The 26,632-nt window shown below is 37.6% G+C and overlaps 2 long non-coding RNA genes across 2 annotated transcripts; one reads left to right on the top strand and one right to left on the bottom strand.

The window, feature by feature from the left end:
- Positions 1–394: 394 nt before the first annotated feature.
- Positions 395–25,658, bottom strand: LOC146889958 (uncharacterized). Its single transcript, XR_014999503.2, has 5 exons — positions 25,284–25,658; positions 20,608–20,724; positions 19,019–19,101; positions 13,785–13,953; positions 395–477 (listed from the first exon to the last, which is right to left on the bottom strand). It is a non-coding gene; the product is annotated as an uncharacterized LOC146889958 (long non-coding RNA).
- Positions 12,883–24,272, top strand: LOC125397737 (uncharacterized). The gene is made up of 3 exons (XR_007231147.3): positions 12,883–12,964; positions 16,627–16,696; positions 20,556–24,272. It is a non-coding gene; the product is annotated as an uncharacterized LOC125397737 (long non-coding RNA).
- Positions 25,659–26,632: the final 974 nt, after the last annotated feature.

Genomic DNA, 26,632 nt, shown 5'->3' on the forward strand with positions numbered 1-26,632 from the left:
TAAATATATGAAAATTACAAAGAACAAATTAAATAAAAAATACAAAATAATAAAAGGTCACATATCAATTTTTGATTGATTATACTTCTAAACTAGAATCTCTCTGATGGGTCTGTAGCAATATTGTCCTGAGGCAAAATATTGATCTAAGTGGATATGTAATTGAAAATTAATCTTAAAATAATTTAACTCCAATGAATGAAATATTAACATTTCCAGATTACAGTAATAACTATAAGAATAATGTGAATATATAGTGAATTCTTACAAACTTACCATACATCTACATTCATCTGAGTATAGCTTAACTTTCTTATAAAAGAAGAGTATAAGTATCCTTGACTATAAACTTGATAGAAAAGTTCTTCCGATCGGAATATGGGCAGGCTCCTTACCTTGCTTGATCTCAAATTCTGGAGTGTGCAGACAGGGAAGAGTAAACAAATGTATTTGCCACACAGTAGAAAAACTATGTACCTGGAAAGAGAATTAGATTAGAACATAGACTACGTGCAATTCTTGATGGAAGCAGAATGGAAACAAAAGAGGATGTTACAGTTATATTCTCTGCTCTTAAAAATTGACAGCAAATGAAAAATCAGTTTCCTCCAATGGAGTATCACAACACATACAAACCACACTTAAAAGAGGATTCGAAGCACAACACTACGTGGGACACATACAAAACACTAAATAATATTTTTGGAGATTCTTTGTCTCACCATTCTTGGCAGCAGTACTTTTATCCTTATATGTCCTTTGCCTATATGTAATAATTTACAGTTTGGGGTTTTGTGGCATTTATGATTGCTTGAATATATGGGTCTTTGTATCTATGTGTTTCTTGTGCTATTCTTTGGTAATTTTTCTTCTGTTTATTTATGTGTCCTATTCTGATGGATTTATTTATTGTCATTATTGATATTTTATTATTATCACTATCATAATGCTATCATTATTACATGCATGTGTATATTCAACTGAGAGAAAGAAAGAAAGAAAGAGTGTAGATTTGGGAAGTTGGGAATGTGGGGAATATCTTAAAGGAGTTGGAGGACAGCAAACATAGTCATTATATATTGTACGGAACAAAACCTATCTTCAATGAAAAGACCACATGCAAATAAAAATAGCATCAGCAAATGTTTCAGCTATGAGCTCTCAGAGTTTCTTATTGCCATATAAGGGATGTACTTAAAGAAAGATATTCACACAGTATGTCCATGAATGGATTGTAAGGAGCAGCAGGTCTCCTTTCTTAGTTATCTACTGATGGCTGAGACAAATCCCATGCATTGCAGATAAAGCCAAAATCCAAAGCTGAATGAGAATGATGTATCTTACAGGGGATGCGGCAGCTTAGGAAGAAAGAACACATTTCCTGCACAGGAAAAAGGAGCAGGTGACTCAGGCAGCATGTGGGAAATCTTAGAAAGTACCAGCCTATGTTAGATTTCAATTGGCTCTGGCTCCTGGCAGGTTTCAGGAGCAATCCTCCTTCACTGACTAGTAGGTTATAGTCAGGTCCTGGCTAGAACCAGGATCCAGCTGAGAGCTGGACTCCAGCCAGGAGCCTGACTGACAAAACCCCTCTGTGAAGGGACTGATATTATCTCCGTTTGCCTCGGATTGGCTAAGAGAATGGATTTGGGCCAATCACAAGGCAGATCTCAAAGCAACCAATGGAAATCAAGGGCCTGATGTAACTATGGAGATTTCATCTGAGCTGCTATTTCATGTATCTCTCCCCCTCCCTGTTGTTACCACAGAAACAGGGAAACTGAAACTAGAAAGACAGAAAAAATGTAATTTAACATGAAATGTGGTTGCAATTGATAACAGAGAAAAACAAATCAGTGGTGCCTGGAGCGTGAGTATGCCTGGTTCCTCAAGAATATATCCTGGCTTCCTATAAGAAAACCGGCATTTCTGTCTGAGCCCTTCTGAGTGTGACTCTGGGAAGCCAAGTGCAGCTTTCTGCTCAATATTTGCTATCTGCCTATGTCAATTTTCATAACTGCTATGGATGTACATGAGCCATCACATGGAGTTGGAACTATTAAAGCGACATGCAAAACGCTGATTAGATTAATGAAAGAAATGGCGAATTCTATCCCTGGTCAAGCAATGTACCATAAAAAAATTAAGATGTATAATGAAAAGTGAAACTTTCAGAATATCCTTGTGTGTGTGTATGTGTGTGTATGTGTGTGTACATGTGCACATGCAGTTATGATGTGAGGAGCACACGTGTGCATACAGGAAACATACAAAGGACAAACTCTACTGTTTTCTCTGTTGCCTTTATTTCTTAAGTATGCCTTATTCAATATAATTATATTAATATTTTCTGTTTCTAAAGCCCACTATCCAAAACATAATCTAAAATCTTTCCCTACCTCTAACATCATTATTATGTCATAATTTGATGAACTCTTTGCTTTCTGTGAATGTATGTGTTTGTGTGTGTATCTGTGAATATTTGCATTTGTGTGTGTGTCTGTGTGCATTTGTGTATGCAAGTGTGTGTTCTGCTTTCCTACTTTTATTTTTGTGATTATAATTTAATTTCAACATATAATCCTTCTCGTCTTCAAACCCCCCATATACCAATTCATGCTTTCCTTCAAATTCATAGCCTCTTTTTCACTAATTGTTTTTGCATGCATATATGTTATACACATATATATTATTAAATATGAACTGATCAGTAAGTCTAATGCTACCTGCATGGATGTTTTCAAACCTGATTTTTTTTTTGTAGGAGACAAATAATTGGTATGATTTTCCCTGGGAAAACCACATCTTCCATTTCCAGCTTTTCTCAATGGCCTATAATTTTTTGTGTAAAATTGAAACCTCATGGAATTTTATTGGACTGTTTAACACATTAATTGTTGTCATCCTTATTCATCACATTTTTGTAAAGTCATATTGTAGAGAGTTTATTGGTGGAGCTTCTGATATTAATGAGACATAAAATATTTTAGCACACTCCCTGATTTTCTGACTCCTCACACTTTTCTGCCCACTTCACTGCAATGAGCACTAGGTATAGAAGTGCTTTATAGATGTACCCATTATGATTGTGCAAGCTTCTGAAAGAGGAAATCAATCTAAAATCCTAAAAGCTATGATGGCTATGAACCACATAAAAGAACAGCATGGCACAATAACCTTAAGTGTGCAATAGTAGCACATGTATCTGAATTGTATCCAATGCCTGTCTATTTGTGCTTATGACCTCCTCAACAATAGGGAGACAATGCTTGCTATTGGAAATCTAATTAATTACACAACGGTGATTATGTCATAGGAAGGGAAGAGAATTGATATCTATAATTTATTAATCCAACTTTGCAAATTTGTCCTCATACACTGAGATAAATGTAGGCTTCTCTCATCATAGAAATTCTCCATTGTACCAGAGATACCATTTCTGAAAACAATAACCAGCCAATATGGATCCCAGGCTCCCTATTTTTTTTAGGAGAAACTGAGTTCATTTAGGGCTGCCTGTGCCTTCATGGCTATGTGGAACTCTCCTGGACACTCAGTATTTAAATAGATAAAATATTACTGAAGAAAATAAATTTTTCCTTCTTCAGCAGTTCATCAAATGCCAATGACTCCTAAAGTAGGATTAACACACCATTAGTTTCTGTAACAGGAATCCTGAGAATTTGGATAGCTTGACCTGAAAAGAATCATGCAGTCTTATCTGCTTGGAACTCATAAGTACAATTTTGCTATTATATTCAAAAATACAATTTTGACACAATATCTACTATGTTGGGTCGCTTAAGACAGTTACTTTCACTAAAATTCACCAAATAATCTAGTTTGGCTAGACGGGAAAATTCAGAGATCTGTCACTGTTAATCCTGCAGTGGGATCACATGCCCAGAATACTATTCCTGGATATTTACCTCTGTATTCTAGAAATAAACTCAGATGTTCATAATTTCAAAGTAGGTATGCTACTGACTGAGACAACTTCTGACCCAGGAATATTTTACCCTAAAGAAAAAATAAATCCATTGAATATAATTCAGGTACCATAAGGATAGTCACTCTATATAATCAATAATGCAAATTTTGAGCCAATGCCCTACATTTATTATTATAACTTTAAAAATAACCTTAATAAAAAACTTGGGACACCAAGTGTCATCTTTTATGAGCAAGTGTCAAGTGATATCAAGGTTTCAAAACCAGTGAAATATTAAATCACATAAAAGTCAATGTTTTATATAGAATAAATCTACTAGCACCAATTATTTCTCCCACATATCACTATGGGGTACTGTGTCATGGACAGGAAGCACTAACTCTTATACAGTGAATTCCTTCGTTTCAACACCACTGATTGTTTTGGTGAATCTGACTCCTTCTGCTCTACTCTATTCATGTTAAAAGTCCAGTGAGATCATGTACTCTAGTGCTACACTAATATTTAGATTGATTTTCTAGGATGTTACTGTGACTCTATTTCCTTCTATGACCTTAGTGCCAACTGCTGCCTTTGATCCATGAAATCTGAATGCTGGTAAAGGTCTTAAGTATGCAAATCTTCACAACCCATACTATTTCTATTCATAGAAAAGAGGAAAACATTGATTAGTCTAGAGGCATAATTTACACTGACCTGGGGCTAATCTTGACTGTCTTCTCCTGTATTAACTTATACTAGATGCCTTCTGTGAAATTCTAATTACAGACCACAGTTTCCCCACCCTCCCCTGTTACAATTCCCTCCCATACCTCCCTTCTAACCTCCTGTATCCACTCCTCCTCTATCTCCTTTCAGAAATGAGCAGGCCTCCTATGGGGATCAACAAAGTATGGCATATCAAGTTGAGGCAGGACCAAGCATCAAGTATGGGCAAGGCAACCAAGTTTGGGGATACAGTTTCCCCAATCAAGCTCAAGTGCCAGATACAAGTCCTGATCCCACTGTTCAGATCCGCACAAACAGACCAAACCACACAACTGCCACACACATGGAGAAAGGCTAGGTCAGTCCCGTATAGCTTTCTTGCTATCAGTCCAGAGAACATTAACTCACATGAGCTTGGGTCCACTGTCTTTGTGGGTTCCCCTGTCTTGACCTTGACCCCTGACTCATACAATTTTCCTCTCTCTCTTCAACAGGATATTTGGACATTGGCCAGGTGCTTGGCTGTGGATCTCTGAATATACTACCATCTCTTACTAGATGGCTACTCTCTGATGACAATTAGGATACTCAGCAAATCCATGTATCTCTCTTTGGGCCCTCTGTGGATCGTAGCCTGGTTATCGTTTACTTTACACCTAACATCCATTTATGAGTGAGCACGTACTATGAGGATGGAAGTAGCCTTGAATGCATTGACACAGGAGACAATGTCCTTAATATAACACTAAGATCAACAATTAATAGGTGGGTCCTCCTGAAACTGAAAAGCTTCTGTAAGGCAAAAAACACTGTCAGTAAGATAAAATGGCAGATTAAAGAATAAAAAAATACTTTAACTAAGCCTACATCTCACAGATTGCTGATCAAAATATACAAGGAATACCAAAGATTTGACATCAAAAAACCAAATAATCCAGTTATAACTGGGGTATAGGTTTATTTGTTGTTGTGGAATAAGCCTTCTGTACAATAAAGATATATTGCTTTCACTGGTATTAATAAAAGGATTGACTGATGGCAAGGAAGAAGGTTCAAGGCAGAGACAATGCTGAAAAAGGAAGGGCTGACTCGTATACACACCATAAGATGCCGAGTGAGCAGGGTAAACAAAATGAGAAGTGTGTGTATGACATAAACAAGACTCAGGACAGCACAAAAATAAATATAAATGGCTTAATTTAACTTGTAAGATATAGAGTGAGCTACAAATAAGCCTTACATACTGGTGAGAATTACCTGTGTGGTTATGAAAGCCCCCCCATACTTGAAAGACCCCCATGTCCACATACTAAAACTCTGCTGACACTTAACTGGGCCATAGAAAAAAGCCCCCAGGCTCAGCTAATGACTGCAAAATTTCATTGAGCCATAGAAGGAAAGTCCCCCCCAACCCCGGCTCAGTTGATGCTAAAACAGGATATCTATGGGTTGCAGACTCACTAACTAGGTTGAAGAGAGGGAATACCCCACCCCTAAGACATTCTATCGAAACTGTCAACTTGCTGCAGGTTTCTCAATATAGCTTTGTGGTTTTTTCGGGGAAATTCAGGAATAGATATGGGGCCATTCCTGGGGTGAGCTAAGCCCGCCAATTTGTGAACCAATGAAATGCTTGTTGCTATGCAGCCTCTTATGTAACTCTTAAATCCCTATAAATTCATAATGTGCCTTCAGCCCGGCATGCTCAGTAACTTGGTTGCTGTAGCATCTACAGGCACCTGTTTATCCAATTAAACTACCTCGTGCTTTTGCATCCAGTAGACTGATTCTTGGACAGCGGGCTCCAACCGAGACCCCCTGACATTTGGGGTCTTTAGTTATTTGGGGAGTGGTTGCTGGGACAGAAAGGCCCACCTCCAATTTGTCTTACTCCCCATTTCATGAACAGCATCGTTGATTTCCAAAACTCATCTGCAGTTTAGGTTTATGCTTGCAACTACCACAAATAGGACAAACACCACTTCATATGGAGAGAAATGCAAAGTATTCCCACCACTCCTGCTCAATATGTTCAAAAGAGCAGACCTAGATAAGCTATTGGAAACCAGAGGTTGTTGTGCTTACTTACACCACATAGATGACACGATAATTCAGGCTGTACTTTCAAACAATTGCTGCCACAGAATGTTTTTTCCTAGCAAGACTGATTGCTTTCTTATAAACAGATAGAGGCATCATTATATACTCTAGTCTCTCTCTGAGTCACTGTTGGCATAGAGCAGAAATGCATGAAATGGGTAGGAAGAATAGGCCACATAAGCAAATTTGGGTCCTCTGAATCAGCCTGTTCTTTTCTATATATGCAGGAAAACAGTGAACACGCAAGATAGGGTGATCCTTCAAAACCATTATAGCTAAACTCCCCATGATGCCGTGTGACCTAAAAGATATACCTGTATAATATAGTAAGTTTAAAATGTCCAAAAAGGTATTCAGTGTAACACCTGCATTACTCTCTCAGTACAGTTCACATGCCACTGTACCAGACACGAGTCAGTCAAGAACCTGAGATTGAAAGAACACACAAGAGACCTGGGTCATTCGAAAGGAGATCAGCCAAAGGCTGTCTATTTAAATTTAGGGAAAACCTTAAATACCTAGGTACTGCACAATGAAATACCCCCAGGCAGGTGGGAAATTACCACACCCAAGGTGGGGTCAACAATGCCCTATTGCTAATCACCAGGTGAGACAGAGGGAGCATAGGAACAAACAGGATGTTTTAGCTGGCTGACCAGAAAGTGTCCTCAAGATGAACCCCATGAATAGGGCTAGACCCATGGGCCATACAGGTCCCCCTTTTATATAAATTATATGACTAGACCTGACTTAGGTGGCATTGGACATCAGGCAATACCCCTTACCCATCATGGGAAAGCATCAAGGTCAAAACACATTTCCTGCTTTAGGTTGGAGCAGCCCCCCAAAAACCTTTCCCACCACTGGCTCACTATTCATCCATCACTGAGTTCAGCCAGATATGCACTGAAAGATTCTCGGGCAATAGCTAAGAGGACTCACCAAGTGGTAACATTGACCTGAGCTTGCCTTTGGTTCTGGCACCATGAAACCATGAAGATCATGCTCCAACACATATAAGCACTCCTTAAGGAGGCTGTGCCTGCTCAATCCTTAATAAGTCTGCCCAAATTGGAGCCCTTTAAGTAATGTCTCAGTGTTGGTGGGAGGAACCCTGGTATAGTTAGCAAGAATAATCTCAAGAGCCAATTTGTAAATTGTGCATTCCATGGTCTGTGATAACCTAGCAGTGGTCTTTAAGCATAAACAATTGCAAATTTAACTGCAATATTCACTTATAAATTTAGCTCTATTTGAGTGGCCAAGGCTTTTGCAACTTGCCCTGATAAGGTATCCATTGTGCTAGCAGAAGCCAGCAGCCCTAGCTGTTCTGGCAGCAAAAGCAATGACTGCCATTATCATAGGATGGATTGACAGAGGGATAATCCTTGGCACTCGGACTACCACAGACAGCTAGCTCCTCAGGATCCCAGTAACCAGTTGACAAGCCAGTGTCTATTTGATCTCTTGGCTCTGTCCTGTCTTCAGGCTTCTGAACAGGGAAATTCACAGCATGCACAAGATGCTCAGGTACCTATATTAGACTGTCAGCATCCTGTGGGAAAATACAAACAGCCTCTCTTCCCCACACCAGTATGGGATCTGGACCACACCAAGTGCCATCTGCTAGATTCTTCCATTTGACATGAGGCATCCCAGAAGAAACTGGCAACCAATGCCAGTCAGCAATGGTATGAGATTGAGCATCAATAGTCAAAAAATTTTAAATGTATAAAATAAAAGACAAATGGCCTCTAGGAGTGGAATCATATTCCCCCTTTTTTTGTTTTATGTAAATAGGCTTTGAGCATACTATGCACTCACTCCACTATAGCTTGTCTTTGAGGAACATAAGGTATTCCTGTTTTATGAGAAATAGAGAACTCAGAGCAAAATTTAGCAAAGCCAGTGCTGGTATAGGCTGGACCATTGTTAGTTTTTATAGTTTTTGGAACTCCCATATAGGCAAGAGCCTAGAGACAATGACTTCTAACATCCCATAATTTTTCTCCTGTATGGGCTAGGGCAAAAATAGGATGAGAATATGTATCCACAATTACATGAACATATTGCATATGTCCCAAAGAAGGAACGTGGGTAACATCCATTTGCTGTAAATGGTTAGGAGCAAGACCACGAGGATTGACTCCCAAACAGTGGAAAGCTAAAAGTTCTATACAGAGAGCATTTTTTTAACAATATCAGTGGTCTGCTCTCGAGATATCTTAAAATGAAATCTTAAAGACCCAACATTGAGATGAAAATGATTATGAGGTTTTTCTGCAGCTTCATAAGACTCTTACTAACTATATAAATTTGGTGAGTAAGCTGATCAGCCAATGCATTCTCCTTGCTCAGAGGACCAGGAAGGTCAGTATGAGCCTGCGAATGTCCTACGTAAATGGGAACAGATCAGGCCAAAAACAAAGTTTGAATAGCTAATAACTGCATCTGGACTCCAGATACAAAGGCAATATAAACTGCAGTTTCCAAATGTGCAAGAATTTTGCTTATATATTGACTGTCAGTAAAAAAGAAAAATGGAATATCAGCATATTTCTCTAAGGCCATTTGAACAGCGACCAATTCAGCCACCTGAGCAGATTTAGCATTAACAGGCAGAATATCAAAATCAGGAGGGGAGGCCACCACAGCTCTCCCAGTGGAAGGCCCATCAGTAAACACATTCCATGCCTCTGTCAGGGGCTGCAAAGAAATAACTTTAGGGAAGCATACCGGATGATTTTTGCAAAAGGTGATCAACTTATCAGAAGGATAATGATTATGAAACCTGCAAGAATTAGTGCATAAAAAGAAGATCCAATCTTCAGCAAAATTTTGCAGCCAAGTTATTTCTGTCTGAGTTTGTGGTGTAATAACCTTATCAGGTAACATTACAAAAGTGTAAACTAAGTTTATACCCTTTCTGATTAACATGTAGCACAGCTGATGGATACAAGATAACAATTTTTACAGGTGACATATGTTCATGTACCCATAGGATGGGTCCTTGCTGCCAAAAAACTCCAGTAGGACTATGCTGAGAGGGAAAAATTATCAACAGCAATGGCTGTCTATAGTCAATATAATGAATATGAGCAGAGGCAAGCTTTTCTTCAATTAAAGTAATACATTGCCTTGCCTGAGGTTTCAGCTTATGGAAGGAGTTTGGATCAGGATTCTGATGCAGAATGTCAGAAAGTGGTTTTAAGACTCCAGTAGGAGTTCCCAGACTGGGTCAGACCCAATTGAGGTCTCCAAGCATTTTTTTGAAAATCATTCAAAGTGTGTAGTTCATCCAAGCGAAAAGTAACTTTCTGTAGTTTTACTCCTGTCTGCAAGAGCTGATGCCTCAAGAATTAATAAGGAAACTCTTGTTATACCTTTTCAGAGGCAATCATCAATCCAGCATATGCTAGGCATTCTTGCAAGTCCGCAAAAGCCTACAGAACTATATCTGGGTCCTGTCCAGCTAATAGGATATCATCCATATAATGAATGATATACAGTTGAGAATATTTATACCTTATCAGGACAATACCTTGGGCCACAAACATTTGGGAGATGATAGGACTATTGGCCATACCCTGGGGTAATGTTACCCATTGGTAGCATCTATATGGTTCTTTGAAATTTATAGACAGTTCACTGAAAGCAAATTTATCAAAGTCATTTGGGTGCAAAGAAATGGTGAAAAAGCAATCCTTCAGGTCAATAACTAAAAGATGGTATCCTGTAGGAATGCCCACAGGCTGAGGCACCCCAGGTTGAATTGTCCCCATAATTTACATACAATCATTTACTGCTCTTAGATCTTGCAGCAGCCTCCATTTATCAGAGTTTTTCTTAATAACAAAGATAGGAGTGTTCCAGGGAGAAGTGGATGACACTATGCATCCTGCCTCTAGCTGTTCCTGGACCAGGGTATGAGCAGCCTGTAATTTTTCCTTACTTAGGGGCCACTGCTCTATCCAGACAGGTTTTTCAGTTTTCCATTTTATGGGAATGCTTTCTCGCTGCTCTGCAGTGGCCCCTAAGAAAAATTTTCTAACCCTGCATGCTGTCTGGGTAACTGCTGTATTATTTTATTGTCTGCTAAAATTTGCATATCTCCCTGCAGATTTTTGCTCAACCACCAACCAGGGACAAAGCCCTGGTTTGTTAACATGCACTACACAGGTTCAGTGGTCAGAACTGCTCCCATAGCTTGCAAAATATCTCCTCCCCACAAATTGAGAGGGAGGTGTTCCAGAACAAATGGGCTTCTTCATCCTTCCAAACTAAATATTGGGTACTGCACTCTGGAGAACTGACCAATCCTACCCCCCATGTAACGCTGTAGAGGCTGGCTGTAGAGGACAGACTGTGGTCCAGGGTTTTCTAGCAATCACAGAACTATCAGCCCTATATCTGGAAGGCCTTGGAACTTTTTCCCATTGATTGTTAATGTAAGTGTTGGGTGGTTCTCTAAACCCAAAAAGCTCCAGGGGATCCCATGGAGCCAAACCCCTTATCCCCTCATTCTTGTTTAAAAAATGTATTAGTAGAGCAAAACACGGGCAAAATAGGGCAAAAATACTAGTTGAACACTTCTCGCTCCTTGAAGAATAACAAGGACTCCCATACCATCTTCAATCATAATTTTAATTTCTCCAGTATAATCACAGTCTATAATTCTTGGTATAATTTTAATTCCTTTAAGCAACAGAACTACTTCTACCCAAGACTACAATATTGAATCTTCTGGAATAGGTCTATATACTCCAGTCCCCAAGGCCTGCACACCCATTTGTGGGATCAATAATGCCCAGGCAGAGGTACAGAGGTCTAGTCTTGCACTTCTTGGGGTGCCTAGGACAAGGTAATAAGCAGTGAGGTGTTTCTTTGAGGAATGAATCTGATGGGAACAACTGGTCTGCTTATGCCCCCCCTCCCCCGTACAAATGTGTTTGGGGAGCCCAGGCAGGCCCCTTTTCCCTTTTCCTGACACAAGGATGAAATTTCCTTGAATGTCAGTATTAGAGTGACAGTCATTAGCCCAATTAACCCCCTTTAGACATTTTGTGCAAACATCTGGATTTCCCCTGGGCTGATTAACTGCCCACAGGGGAATTTCTCTTAATGTGTCCCGACTTTCTGCACTGAAAACAATTCCTTGACCTAGCTCTGCCTTTACTCTCCCTAGGGGCAGAAACAATTACCTGATCCATCACATGAGTGCCATCAATGTCCCTTCATAACTGGATAAAGTCATTTAAACTCCAATCTATGGGGGTGCATAGCCTCTTAACAGTATTTGTTAGCATTTTCATAGATCAATTGCTTTATGACTGGCATATGAGTCCACATCCTCAAAAATGCGACTTCTCAGCTGCAACATGTGGTCAACAAACTCAGAATAAGATTCTGAAGGTCCTTGAAGGACCTTAGAGAGTTGTTATCCTGCTCCTTTGTTGGGTAAAGCTTTCCAAGCCTTAATGGCAGCTCTCTGAGCATAAACAGTAGGGTTATAAGTAATCTGTGCTGCTAAGTCAGCATATTGTCCTGTACCAGTTAACATGTCAAGGTTATGCTGGTGGAAACCCGCAGTGGTATTACGCAGTGCAGTCCTTTTGCAATTTCCTGCATTTTGCCTCTCCTTAACAAATAATCTCCCCTCAAAAGACAAGTTGTAATGGTGGTTCTGTCTCTTTAAGAGACAAGCTGCACCCACTCCCTCCCCCATCTGCGGAGGCAGGCTGATCTTCAGCTTTCAGCCTGAGCTCACTCTCTTTTCCATCTTCCTCTCGGAGAGGCAGCCTTGCTTCTGCCTCTCTCCGCACTTCTCCGCCTCCCCCTTTCTCTGACTCTTTCTCCTCTTCTCTCTCTCTCTCTCTCTCTCTCTCTCTCTCTCTCTCTCTCTCTCTGTGTGTGTGTGTGTGTATGTGTGCCCCTCCCTTATCCCTTCCCTCTCCATACCCCCTGAATAAATATTCAAACTCACTCTGCATGTCGTGTCTATCCATGTCTCTGTCTCCTGCCTGCCCGCCATGTGTCTCCCTGCCTGGGACTGGCTGCTCCCAGGGCCCGCTGCCTGCCACCACATGGCCTGCTACCACCATTTGGGACCTTCAGCATTTCTTGCAAGGGATCTTGCAACATTTTTTTTAAAAAAAAATCATAAAACAAGCCCTGCACAGCTGCATCCAGTCACTGGGTCTAAGGGTGAGTTCTGCAAAGGATTCCATTAAAGCCACAGTGAAGGGGGTATGAGTTCCATATGCCATAACTACTTCTTTTAGTTGCTTAGTGTCCTTAAAGGCCAGAGGGTTATGCTGCCTGATCCTCTCCTTGCGGATCAATAACTTCCACAATGGGATAAATTTGCCTTTTTCTACTCGGATTATTTAGCACATTTTGGATCTCTTGAATTTCCACCTCTAAGTCTTTAGGGGCCAAATAAGCAACAAAAGTATCTGAGGTTGCAAGGAATTGATTTTGCGGGGGAGGTCTTGTGGAGAAATCTCTGTTTGCTCCTTTCCTTTCTTCTTTTTCTAACTTCTTTTTTATCAGTGCAATCTCCTTTTATAAAATTTCTTCTTCCCCTTCTATATCCCTCTTAGTACTTTCAGTTTGCTCCTCCTCAAAACTCTTAATAGAACTCACAGATTCTACATTCTGAATCTCCTCGAAGTTTTTGTTCAAATTTTCTTATTGCTCTTTTACTTTTACATCATCCCTGAGAGGAACATCTCTGACTAAGCACCATAGTGAAAATATCGCTATGGGAAATTCTTCTGTTTCTTATTCTTTCAATGCTTTTTGAAGGTCAGCCTTTACCAGTTCCTGATCAGTAATATTAAAGGCCCCTGCATGTAGAAACCAGGGACTAAACTCTTAATGATCTCTTATGCTTTCTCAGTTTTAATACCAGTGCCTTGTTTCTCTAAAAGAACTAACAATTGGCCTGTTAATTGGCCCTTTAACAGTGGAACAGAATTACTTGCACCCATTTTCAATTCACTCTCACCAATCAATTTCTTACCTGCTGGCCAGCATCTGAGGGCGATCTCTCAGGGGTTCCTTACTTCCCAATCTTGCTGATGGGCCTCCAACTCTAACTCCTGATCTTGCTGGGGCCTCCAACTGTAACACTTGTGTTACTCTCTTGGTACAATTTGTGTGCCACTGTCATACACAAGCCAGGCAAGAGTCTGCAGATTGAAAGAACACACAAGAGACATGGGTCATTCAAAAGGAGATCAGCCGAATGCCGTTTATTCAGTTTGTTCAAATACTTAGCTGCTACACAGTGGAATACCCCTCAAACAGGTGGGAAATTACCATGCCCCAAGGTGGAGTCAACAACCAACAATGCCCTATAGCTAACCCGCAGGCGATGCAGAGGGAGCACAGGAACAAACAGGATGTTTTAGCTGGCTGACCAGAAACTTTCCTCAAGATGAAACCCAGGAGCAGGGGTAGAGCCATGGGCCTTACAATTTAGAATTATCTTATCATTGTAAGACAGCATGGGATGGTCACAGTGGCAAAGGTTTATATTAGGTGACTATTAGATTTATGTTATGGTACCATAATGAGCAGATTCTAGTTATTACCCAGAGACAACTACTGGCTATGTGAATTTCATACTTGTTGGGCACTGAGTACAGGGTCAGCTAATAAATCTAGTTCCTTAAAACTATGTCAGTCAATGTTCAGTGATATGTTCAGGGCTGTATTCAGGCCATAGATTTTTGTTTACTATTCTACCTATTTTCAACATGAATTTCCAACTAGTATCCACATTCCCTATTACATTTAATTACACAATCAGGAAGCTAAGAATTCAAGGCTTGAACAAGTAGTACTTGTACAGAAAACAGGTGGATTGTCATCAAGGAGAGGCATAAAGCCCTCAGGTCAGTGAATAATCAAAATGAAAGAAAACTATCTCTCCCTACTCCCAAAGATCACCAGGAAAGAAAGATCCATGGCATGATATGGTAGTATTTAGAAGCAAAGCCAGCGACTAAAATAATATTTTCTTTTTACTTCAGGAGACATCTGAGCTGTTTTGAGCAGGCCAGGCATAGGCTGAGAAGGTGGCTAAAGTGGAAAAGTAGTATCATAAAGAGTAGATCAGTGAAACTAGACACTGCACATCCTTCTTGATAATAGAAATCAAGACCCTATAATGAGAATCAGAACATGGGTTTAGAATAAAGTCATCTGACTCAAGAGTCCTAGCATTTGACAACTTCAGATTATCCATACCTTACAAGAGAGTGGGACCTTCAAACTAATTAGTTCTGTGTTGTTTCTAGGGTGAGTTCTAAAAATGATTCCTCCATACCATTGTAAGCTACTTTTTACTTAAGCTTGGTGGGTACCTGTGTTGTTCCTATATATATATATATATATATATATATATATATATATATATATATATATATATAAAATGCATGGGGTTTAAAATATTTATATGGGTAAGTACATAGTCTACAGAAGCATTTGATGAGAATGTACTTAGAGTGAAGAAGGGAAACATATGGACATGGTACCCACAGAGTTATATCTGCCGTTTGCCAGATACAGATAAATAGACACTGATCATGCTCTACCATTTTTCATTTCTGAGATAACACATCTTGTTCCTTTCAGAGCCCACAGGCAGGTACAGGTACTTGTTCCAAACTATACCCCAGAACTGTGGCAATTAAACTTTGAGGCATAAACATTGATTTTCTTGAAATCTCTAAGGAAGAACAAGGACAAACTATGAAGAGTCTTGTGATTATGGATAAAGAATAAACCCCATCAGGGGATCCAACATTTATAAAAGGTTTTGTACACAGAAACCACTCATTTCCTCCTAAACAACTCAAGCACTCTACACTGAAACTCTTTGCCTTTGCCATATTGGAACTCAGAGAAAGCTTGGTATTGCCTTCTTTTTGGTACATCTGAAAAGTTCAAGACTGCTTTGGAGTTTGCCTACAGAGGCTAAAATCAGATTGGAACATGGTTTCCATTCACCCACATGTGTGTTGCGCTGGACTGAGAAGTCAGGAATGTGAGCCAGAGCAGATGTTGATCTTCTTCAAAGCTCCAGAACGCAAGGGGATATATGACTAACGTAACAGGATATATAAATATGTTGAAGATGCAACATAGTTATGGATATTAAATTAGTAACCCCGAGTCTGTGTGTGCACATGGTCCTTAATGTGTATTATGATGACTAAACATTTCTTTACCATGTTTTTTTTTTGGGGGAGGGGTTTCAAGACAGTTTCTTTGTAGTTTTGGAGCCTGTTCTGGAACTAGCTCTTGTAGACCATGCTGGCCTTGAACTCACAGAGATCTGCCTGCCTCTACCTCTCTAGTGCTGGGATTAAAGGCATTGCCACCACTGCCTGGCAATGACTAAACTTTTCTATAGGAACATGTCTCATATATTCTTTCCTGATTTCTCTCTGATCATCACACTACTCCTCAATATAGTCTTTAATAATTCCCAGGGTATATTCCTTGGTTTTCTGAAATCTACAACTGGAAACTCTCCTTCATCTCTTTTACATTGGCAGTGCACAGTGTGATGTAATTACGTTACATGGTACGTATTCTAATATATATATGAAGAAGAGGGATCAGAAGCTATTCCTAAAACCCACATTTGGAGATTCATCTTCATCTATTTGTATTGACAATGCAAAGGGTTAGAAATTATGGTATAGGGTATATATTCTAGAAGATATAGAGGAGGAATAAATGTATATGAAACTCTAATAGAAGATATTATAGAAGAACAATCAATTTTCAATAAAATAAAAATGGGAAAGAGACAGAATCAGAACAATTTTAGTGATATCTTTTCTTTTCAGACAATGGATGTTGGTCAGTTGGGGCTGAAGAGTGAGTTGTGATGAAGAAAAAAAAATCAACATAATTAAGGTTAAGTATTCTAGTAGGTGTTTCCTGAGAAGTTACAGTCAAGATTATACCCTGTGTTAGCATCCAAATTTGGTAACGTAAGAGTTACTCAGATGGTGTGGTGTTTAAAAGTATAAAAAAATCAATAAGAGTAGCTGGCACTCTGTGGCAAAGCTGATGTCCTTGTCACTGAAACTAGAGTTCTCTGTGTGTGCTAACCAGGTTATTCTTACTTTGACGCATACTGTAGTCATTGGAGAGTTTGGAACTTCAATTTTAAAAATGCCTCTATAAGATCTGCCTGTAGATAAGCATTTTGTAAGAATTTTTAAAATTAATTATTTATAGATAGAGCCCAGTTCATTGTTGGTGGTGCCATCTATGGACTGGTGGCCTTAATTTCCTTAAAAGTGCCGGGTAGGAAAAACCAGGTGAGCTAGGCAGTTAATACCACCTCTCCATAGGCTATTCATCAGTCACTAACTACATGATTTTGCTCTCTTTTTGGATTTCTGCCGTGATATTTTCCAATGATGTACTATTATGTACATATGAAATAAAGCCTTTTTTCCCCAATTTGATTTTGGCGGTGAAATTTCATTACAGCAGTAACATTCCTAAGAAAATGTATAAGGAAATATATTCTAATACATGTGAGCAAAGTATAGAGGCCAAATGAGCAGAATCAATGGATTACAATTTCTCTACTTCTAACCTTCTGCTAAGATGCAGAGCTAGGTCTGAGGAATGGAACCATGACATATTTCTGACATTTTATTAGGACAGAATGAAATACCTGGAAATAAATGTGGTGAATAATCACAAGTCACGACATATTTAATTATACTGAACGTATTTTCAATACTGATCAAATATGTGTTAGTACTTCACTTTTATCTAATGATGAAAAAATAAATCCTCAACAACATTACTTAAAGATCTCTTCCTATAACAGGTTTTTCATATTTATACACAGACCTATATACAAAAATGGGATTTGTAAAATCATTTATGTGATTATCTGAGGTGATAAAATGGAGAATATATAGTAAATCAACATGTGTGTCTTCACTTCCATTGAAATCAGAGTATGTGAGAGATTCCTTCCCTCATTTCTATGGTTTTCCCACAATATTATCTGCCACACTAGTTTCCATAGAACCTGAATAGTAAGGGTGCATGTATTTACTCCCAGCCCTAGAGAGAAATATATGACAGGAGGGGACAGCTCTCAGATACAGTCTCATTCTGAGATTACTGGAGGCAGGATTGCCATTTCAGACCAAGGTAGAGGTAAGAGTCAGTGGCTGGATGTTTTGCTTTGCTGACCTTCAGATTGAACCCGAATATCTGTCTCTGGGTTTTTTCACCTGAATTGCAGACTTCCCATTTTAGAGAAACAATGTTGAGATCTTAGCAATATACTGCTTTAAGAGAGCTAAATATTAATATGAGTTTAAAGTTAAAATTTCCAGAAATTAATTAAAATTATATTAAATTAAATTATAAAGTCATCCTAATGGAAAATGAGATCCATATTGAAGGTTGCCCAATGAGTATCGCAGCAACTACAGGTCATGTTGAGGAGAACAGCAACTCCTGTTAAGTACAATAAGACCCCCAGAAAACTTGCTACCTTTCTCTGAACCCATGATGAAAGGGAAGCAGAATTTCTTCAAAAATGTATATGCATGATAAAAAGGATGTGATCCCGCTCTGCTCACCTCCTCTTCTGCACCTATTTATGTAATTATCATCCATATGAATATCAATATCTAATTATAACTTAAATGTTCCCTGATGTGTTATCAATCTGCCATTCCATTAACTTCAAGGCATGTGAGTTTCCTTCTCTGAGGTCTGTAAGTGATAAAATATGTTCATTGTTGTTTGTGTTTTGAGTTGTTGCTAATGTGTGCCACTTGACAATTATCCTGAACCTAAAATCTCACCCTCTTAAAATATTCCATAAGAAAGGAAACACAAAGAAAATAAATTTTACATAGGATCATGGTGTCCAATCTTTTGGTCTTAACCCTTTCAGGGGCAAAACACTCTTCCACAAGGGTCACCGAAGATCACAGGGAAACACAGATATTGACATTATAATCTCTGTAGTATCAGAATTACAGTTATGCAGTGGCAACACAAACAGTTTTATGACTGGTGGTCACCACAGCATAAGGAACTGTATTAAAGTCTCGCTGCATTAGGAAGGTAGAGAACAACTGACATAAGGTGTATATATTCACAGGATAATTTGTAAGAAATACAATTGAAAGTGATTCATGATTTCAAGTAGCAACCCAAAGTAATTTAACTTCATTAAATTACAAGACTTACCTCATTGAAGTGACAGGTGAAAACAGGTGCTGATTGATACATGTTTGATGCAAAAGGAAGATTACAAGTCTAAATCATCAGCCCTGAAAAGAAAGATAAAAACAAAATTATGTGGACAGAATAGCTTGTGTGTGTGTGTGTGTATGTGTGTGTGTGTGTGTGTGTGTAATTACATGTATGCATTATCAACTAGTGAGAAATAGATCAGGAATATGAAAGAGTGTGAATTTATAATTGGAAGTGTATGCCTTCATTTCTTAAAAATAACTTCTTTAATTAAAAGATAAAATATTGGGTGTTTGTAAAAATTCATTCTCCATAACATAATCTAATATCCCCCATGTCTATAATCACTATCTATGCTAACTTTGACAACTCTCTTCTTTGTGAATATGCGCATGTGCACACATGTAATGTGCTGCATGAGTCTGTGCCTGTGTGTGTATAAACATTCACTTTGGTGTGAGATGTGAACCCAAGTGTGCATGTAGGTAACACAGAGAAGACAAACTCTACTACTGTTTCTCTGGTGACTTCATTTATTAAAAATATTTTATTCAATATAAATACATAAATATTATATATTTATAATAATCCACCTTTCATACCCTAAGTGAAGAATACTCCCCAATTCTGTGACACTATTCTGTACTAATTTTGACAACTCTGTATTCTCATTTGGGGAGGGCTGTGTGTGGTGAGGCATTCATGTGTTTGTGCACAAACATGTGTGTGTATGTGTTCATGCACATTTGTGTGTGTGCCTGTGTGTATATGTAGTAATTTATTTCATTTATTATTATTTTTGAGACTATAATTTACCAACATTTCTCCCTTCTCTTTGCTATTTCAAACCATCCCATATACCACTGTACATTCTCCTTCATATTTGGGACTTCATTTTTTAATAATTGTTATATATATATATATATATATATATTACACAAATAAGTATTTATTGTTAAATATAATCTGATAACTCTGTTAACAATACTGCACATATGTTTTCAAAGCAAGCCTTTTAGTACTAGATAACAAAACTGTATGCCCTTCCCTGAGAATGACATCTCCCTCACCCAGATTTCCTCAGTGGCATGCAGTGCTTTGTGTAGATTTGAGTTCTTCTGGACTTTCCTTTGTTGATTTGGCATGTTCATTTGTGTTATCATTATTCACAGGACTGTCTATTCTATGTAAACCTCCAGTCACCTTTTACCACATCTCTGAAATTTCATGAGTTTAAATGAAAGCTAATACCTAGAAACCTAAAAGTTTCAGTACTTTCCCAAAAGTTAGAAAGTAAAAGAAACAAGTGGATGCAACTTCACTGAACATTTGCTGACCATTATCCTCAGGGAAATTAGTGGAGAAAATGAGCAGTGGGTGTTTCTATAGCAAGAAATATTAACTACTTCTAGATGGAAATAACAGTGTGCTTTCTACAGAAATAATAAGACAGGCATAAAATGTATGGATTAAAACATGGTCAGGAAACATGCCAGTACACTAAAATATAAAAATTTATTTTTTTTCACAGAAAACAATGAATAATGAAAATAAAAGGCAGAAAGCCTCTCAAATTACAGTACCACCAGCTAGGCGTGTGATCTGTGTCTTCATCAAAAGCCTCTCGGGAGAAGGCAGAGAAGGATCTTCTCAGTGCCTGAGTCTGAGATCATCTTCAGCAGGATGATGAATTTATGTGTCTACATCATGGAAGGAAAGGAGAAAATGTTTAGAACAACAAATAAATAATTTTAAATAAGTATAATTAAGAAGAAAATAATTTTGTATCATTAATAATGACAAAACAATGTTTAAAAAGGACTAAAATACTAGATAAGATGTATTAATATTATTATAAATGCAATATTCACAAGTGATGTGGATTTGGGTACAGTGCAATTCCATGTGTCAATATTTGTCATCCATTTATCTTAATGATAAACTAAATCTAAAAATTTCTACAGAACCATACAGACACATATATAAATACAAAATTATTTGACATAAGTTGAAGGCTCTAATATGTCACTTAGTAATTATCATTTAAATCATCTTAAAAATGCCAAAAGTTATACTAGGCAAAATGTTTCTTAAAAGTTCTAGGACAAGTGTGTATGTGTATGTGAACAAGTAATGAAAGGAACCCATGGACTTCCTGCCACCACACAAGGGTCAGAGAGAGACTGCTGTGCCTGCTTCCTGACCCTCTAATGTTATGATGCAGTCTGAGAAAGGAAGGAAGATTGTGTGATGGTTGGACATTTATAGCTTCTTGGTGGACCTATTCTACAAACTTCCAGACCACAATGAGTGCTGATTACTTAGGAGCCTGCCCAAGAATGCTGACTGAGTGTTTGGACCTTCATCCCTAGTATGTCTTGGGACACAGAACTCATTTTACCAGTAAGAGGTTCAATCTCCTCTTTCTGTATTGAATTTTCCAACTATTCAAGCACGGGTCTAGCAGCACCTGTGAGGTGTCTGGTGGAATCTGAGTCACTGCTCCCCTTATAAAATTTTCTTTAGTGCCATAAGGTCTCCATGGAGAATTTAGATAAGCTCTTAGCCACTAACTATTTCCTATCAATCTCTGAAAATCATTCGGAGTCTGTAAACTATCCTTCCTCATTGCCAGTTCCTGAGACTTAATATTTTTAGGATATAACATACATCCTAAATACTGGAATGGTGGTTGTTTTTGTATTTTCTCTGGGTCAATAACTAACTCTGCTTGGATAAGACTCTACTGGAGTTGTCCATATCTCTCAAGCAAAACTCCCTTATTTTAAGGACAAGCAAGACATCATCCATATAAATAATAATATAACCTTGTGAAAATTGATCTATGACATTTCATATAGCCTGAGCCACTGGTTCAGGTATAACATAATTGCTGGCATAATGTAACAATGTTTGCCATATCTTGAAGCAAGATGATCCAATGAAATCTTCTCATTGGTTCTTTGAAATTGACTGATGGAATACTAAATGCAAATCTTTGACAATCTGGTGTTGTCAACGGGTTAGTATAAAAAAGTATCCTTTAAATCTAAATTAATCTTATAGGTGTCTTTTGGTATGGATGTAGGAGAAGACAACAAAGGCTGTAACACTCCTATTAGCTGCATGGTCTCATTAATCTCTCTTAAATCTTGTATTTATCTCCACATTCCTAATTTCTTGTTAATCACAAAAATAGAAGAATTCCATGGTTAATTAGAGGGTATAATGTGACCATTGTTCAGTTGTTCCTGCACTAACTGCTGGGAAGCTTTTAATTTTTCTTTTTTTAGAGGCCACTGATTTACCCACACAGTCTCGTCCCTTTTAAAAAAAATTGAGTCTGCATGGAGTGCAGGATTTTCAAAATGCCATGTAGTGGCTGAAAAAAAAAAAGGATGCTGGAAATTATTGATAGGCCACAGCCTTGTGATAATACAAAGATTAGTAGAAATGGGTTATTTTAAGATGTAATAGCTATATAGGAATACACTTGAGTCATTAGCCAAGCACTGTTGTAATTAATATGTTTTCTGTGTTATTATTTGGATCTGGGTGATGAGAAAATGAATGAGCAGTCTTTATTTACATCCATGAACAAGTATCATTCTATTCCCGAAATATCCACTGAAATTAATGATGAAAAATCAGTACTTCATGAATACATAAGCTGGAATAAAGCCTACTCTATTACTACACAAAAGTAAATAAATTCTAATGTACACTGGAAAAATGAAACAGTACTGCAAATTATTTGGTAAAACTTAAAGACTGTGTTTCATGCTACCTCATTCAATCTGTTTGGTTTACTCTTAGGAATAGGGAATACACAGATTATCTGTTCTTTATTCAAAACGGAATATGAGGCATCCTGATAATCTTGAATGGGTCTGACCTGACTCTGCTACTAACTTAACTCTTGGACTTGGAAACAGAATAGTAGTTGGTATTTTCTGATAAACCTAATTCATGAAAAACATATGCTCTTAACAATGAATGTTGGTTAAAGCTAGAGAGGTTGCTCTATATCTTATTCTCAAGGAGGATGGCAGCAAATGCACGTATCTGACAATATGGTTTCTGAAACGTTCTGTACATGGGACTCCTGGGGCGCTATCCAGTGTTATAGCAATTCAGGCATTCCATGCTTATCAATAAGACCTAACTCCAATCTAATTGTGAGAGAATCACTGTATCCTTTAGGCCCCTGATAACAGAAAAGGGCAGGTTTGGATTTATATGTAGTTTTGAATATATTATTGGTCCCTTTGATGCTATTTCCCTCTGTGACACGGGTGACAGTATGTGTGCTTATGTATTGCTTGCTTAATCAGAAGCAAAAATTCATAATATTATCTTTATAATATGAGATGAAGTACCCATATAAATGAAGAAATATAAGTGAACACAATTATCTGATTGTTATCAAACTCTAGTAAAACTTAAAACTAAGTAAACACACTCATTTCTCTTGTTGTGAATGATGTCTTGATTACCCTAGAGGCAAGATGGGACTTCTAAATTCTAAATATGAAAAGCAGAAGCACCCAAAACTTATTGAACGGAACACAGAAGTGAGAAAGTTGGTCTGGCTCTTATATCTATCACATCACATTTAAGAACATAAAACCAATCAAGTTTCTCATTCAAAATAGGAATATTGTATGGAGAAAATTACACCATTATACCAAGTGATGAGGTTTTAGGGATAACCTTTGAGTTTGAGGTATACTTCATAGGCTTCATAAAATGTACTATGACATCTTATGTTCTACAAAGAAAGGGGTGTGAACAATATGTGCAGCATAATCTGGCAGTCCTTTCCAGTGTCTTAATCTGTGTTTTTTCCAACTCAAACAAGAAATGATCATCCTTCTTTGGCAATTTTACATTACTAAATGTGCATGGTCTATATTTATTCACATACTATAGATTTTCCCATTTGTATGGAACAAGTTCTAACATGTTAATTGCTTAAATCTGTTATAATGTTGGTGTTTTCCTGCTCATGCACTTTATTAGTAACCAGTGATAAAATAAAGGTGTGATGTGGAAGGAGCAAAGAGAAAAGGGGTTCTATGGGAAGGAGTTATGTTCCTGATCAGGAAAATCACTGAGCTGGATTAGGTATGATGGATAATCGTGTGGGCTACACTAGTTTTCCGTTTGAACATATTCAGCATCTCTGGAATATTATATATGTATATCTGAAAGGTGATTCCACTAAATAAAATCTACTTTAAATATATTGCGATGTTATTTTAGTTTCACATAGTATCAAGGTGGGAGAGAGAGAATTTTATAGATATTTAGGGTTTTTTTTTAACTCAATTCAAGCATGATTATGTTAATGCCAGCAACCATTGTGGACAGTTCTAAGAATCTAAAACTTAAATTCCATGATTTCCAGGATTTTTATCAATTTCCCTCTTGCTATCATTTTCCCCAATTTTTTTCACTAGCAGGATGTCTCGTTGTACTCAATGCCAGTTACGGAACTTTATTTTCCACAAAAAAAAAAAAAAACAAGTGCATTGATTGCACAACTGCTCACCTGTATTATTCTCACCCCACAAAAGAAAACTTATCTTTTGATCAAGGTTGAGGAGAGTAATTAAAACTCAGTTAGTCTGTGTCCCCTTCTAAATTCATCTTATTGTTGCACTGTCTCATTTCCTGAATACTCAGGAAAATTTCCTTCATGAATAATGGTAATTCTGTGAAAAGTTTGAGCAACTTTTCTTACCTTGGAGTTGATTTGATAATAAATAGTTAAAACTGTAAAAAGGATGAATACTACAAATCCACATTCCTAATTACACTGAAGTGGAAAGAATATGAGATAATGAACAAAATAGTACTCTCTAGCATGTAGAAAATATGACATATGTGTATAAAAGCAGCAAATATGCAGGTCATTAAAGGACAGCACTTCAGCATGTTGAATATTAACCAGAAACATTAACTCTTGCCATCTCCATCTCACACTGTCCTGGATGGTTTCCTCAAGGCAGTTTGTGGAAAAATAAATACTACACATTTCTTGTTCTTAGATGTCTGGTCCTCAAATAAGATTTTTACAATTTTTGAAAAAAGGCATTATGTTATATAAAGTAAAGCACTCAGTAATCTAAAAAGTATACTTAAGTCAAATAACCAGCAAATTCCAAAACAAAAAGTAGATATACTTCAATCTAATTATTTACATGAATAATCAACAATCCCAAATGAAAACAGGAAGTATGTGGTTTTACAATACCATAAACTCAGAGACTATCTCCTCCATTGTCAACTTCTTGGGTTGCAGGGAAGAAGTACGCCTTTACTGCTTGAAGTGGAACCTTACTGAAGAGCACAGTCAAATGCTGTATGAGAAATAAAGGACATAAGTTAAAGGAAAAACACAGCAAAAAAAAATGACAGCTTGAATTTCCAGGAAAATGGATGGAGCTAGAAAACATTATTTTAAGTGAGGTAACCGAGACACAGAAACACAATTATTACATGTACTCACTCATAGGTGGTTTTTAAACATAAAACAAAGAATGCCAGCCTACAAACCACAATACCGTAGAACTTAAACAACAATGTGGACACTAAGAGAGACTTACATGGATATAATCTACATGGGTATTAGAAAGTAGAAAAAGACAAGATCTCCTGAGTAAATTGGGAGCATGAGGAACTTGGGGCAGGACTGAAGGGGGAAGGGGAAAGGCAGGGAGAGGAGCAGAGAAAAATGTTGAGCTAAATATCAATAAAAATGTACAAAACATATGGATAAACAGATATGAGTATTCTGAAATCTATAAACATGTATTTAAGATTATTAATAACATGAATTTATATTTTAAATATAACATTTCATTGACCTTAAAGTCAATAATTTTTAAATCTATTTAGAGACTAAAAGTATCCTACACACAGTGAAGATATATTACTTTGTGGTCTAGCGGCAAACTCATTTAAAATTCATAAGAAACTGCCATAAGATAGCCAAGATTGACATAACTTTCAGAGACAAGAGTAAAGACAGGGGACTTGAATTTTCACTAATATTTCTAAACTTAGGACAAAATAGTTATCATGAATCATTTCCATATGGTATATAGTTAAATATAGAATAATGAAATGAAATCAGGTGCAGCAAATGGACATTTGAATATATTTGTATGTGTGTGTGTGTTTGTGTAAGGGTTCTGCAATATGTGCACAGTTGTACAGAGACAATAAAAGCATCAAAGCTCCTCCTCCATCCAATTTTACCTTATTTTTGTTGAGACAGAGTCTGTCACAGATCCTAGAGCTCAACAGCATGTTAGACTGTTAGACCAATTCTGGCAATATAATGGGATTGTGTTTGTGTGTGTGTGTGTGTGTGTGTGTGTGTGTGTGTGTGTGTGTCTGTGTCTGTGTGTGAAAAAATCACTGAATTTCAAAAACTTCTGATGTTTGCAGATGATACAGTCATTTTCAAAACCAAGGGGACAATGGAAACAAAATAAACATTGAGTTCCTCTCCCAACAACACATAAAGTATATTGAAATTTTCCATATAACAATACATATCTAGATATTAATACGTAACAAAGACAGTAATTCATTATG

The sequence above is a fragment of the Myodes glareolus genome, chromosome 24 (genome assembly GCF_982192425.1).
Source record: "Myodes glareolus chromosome 24, mMyoGla1.1, whole genome shotgun sequence".
Taxonomy (NCBI): domain Eukaryota; kingdom Metazoa; phylum Chordata; class Mammalia; order Rodentia; family Cricetidae; genus Myodes; species Myodes glareolus.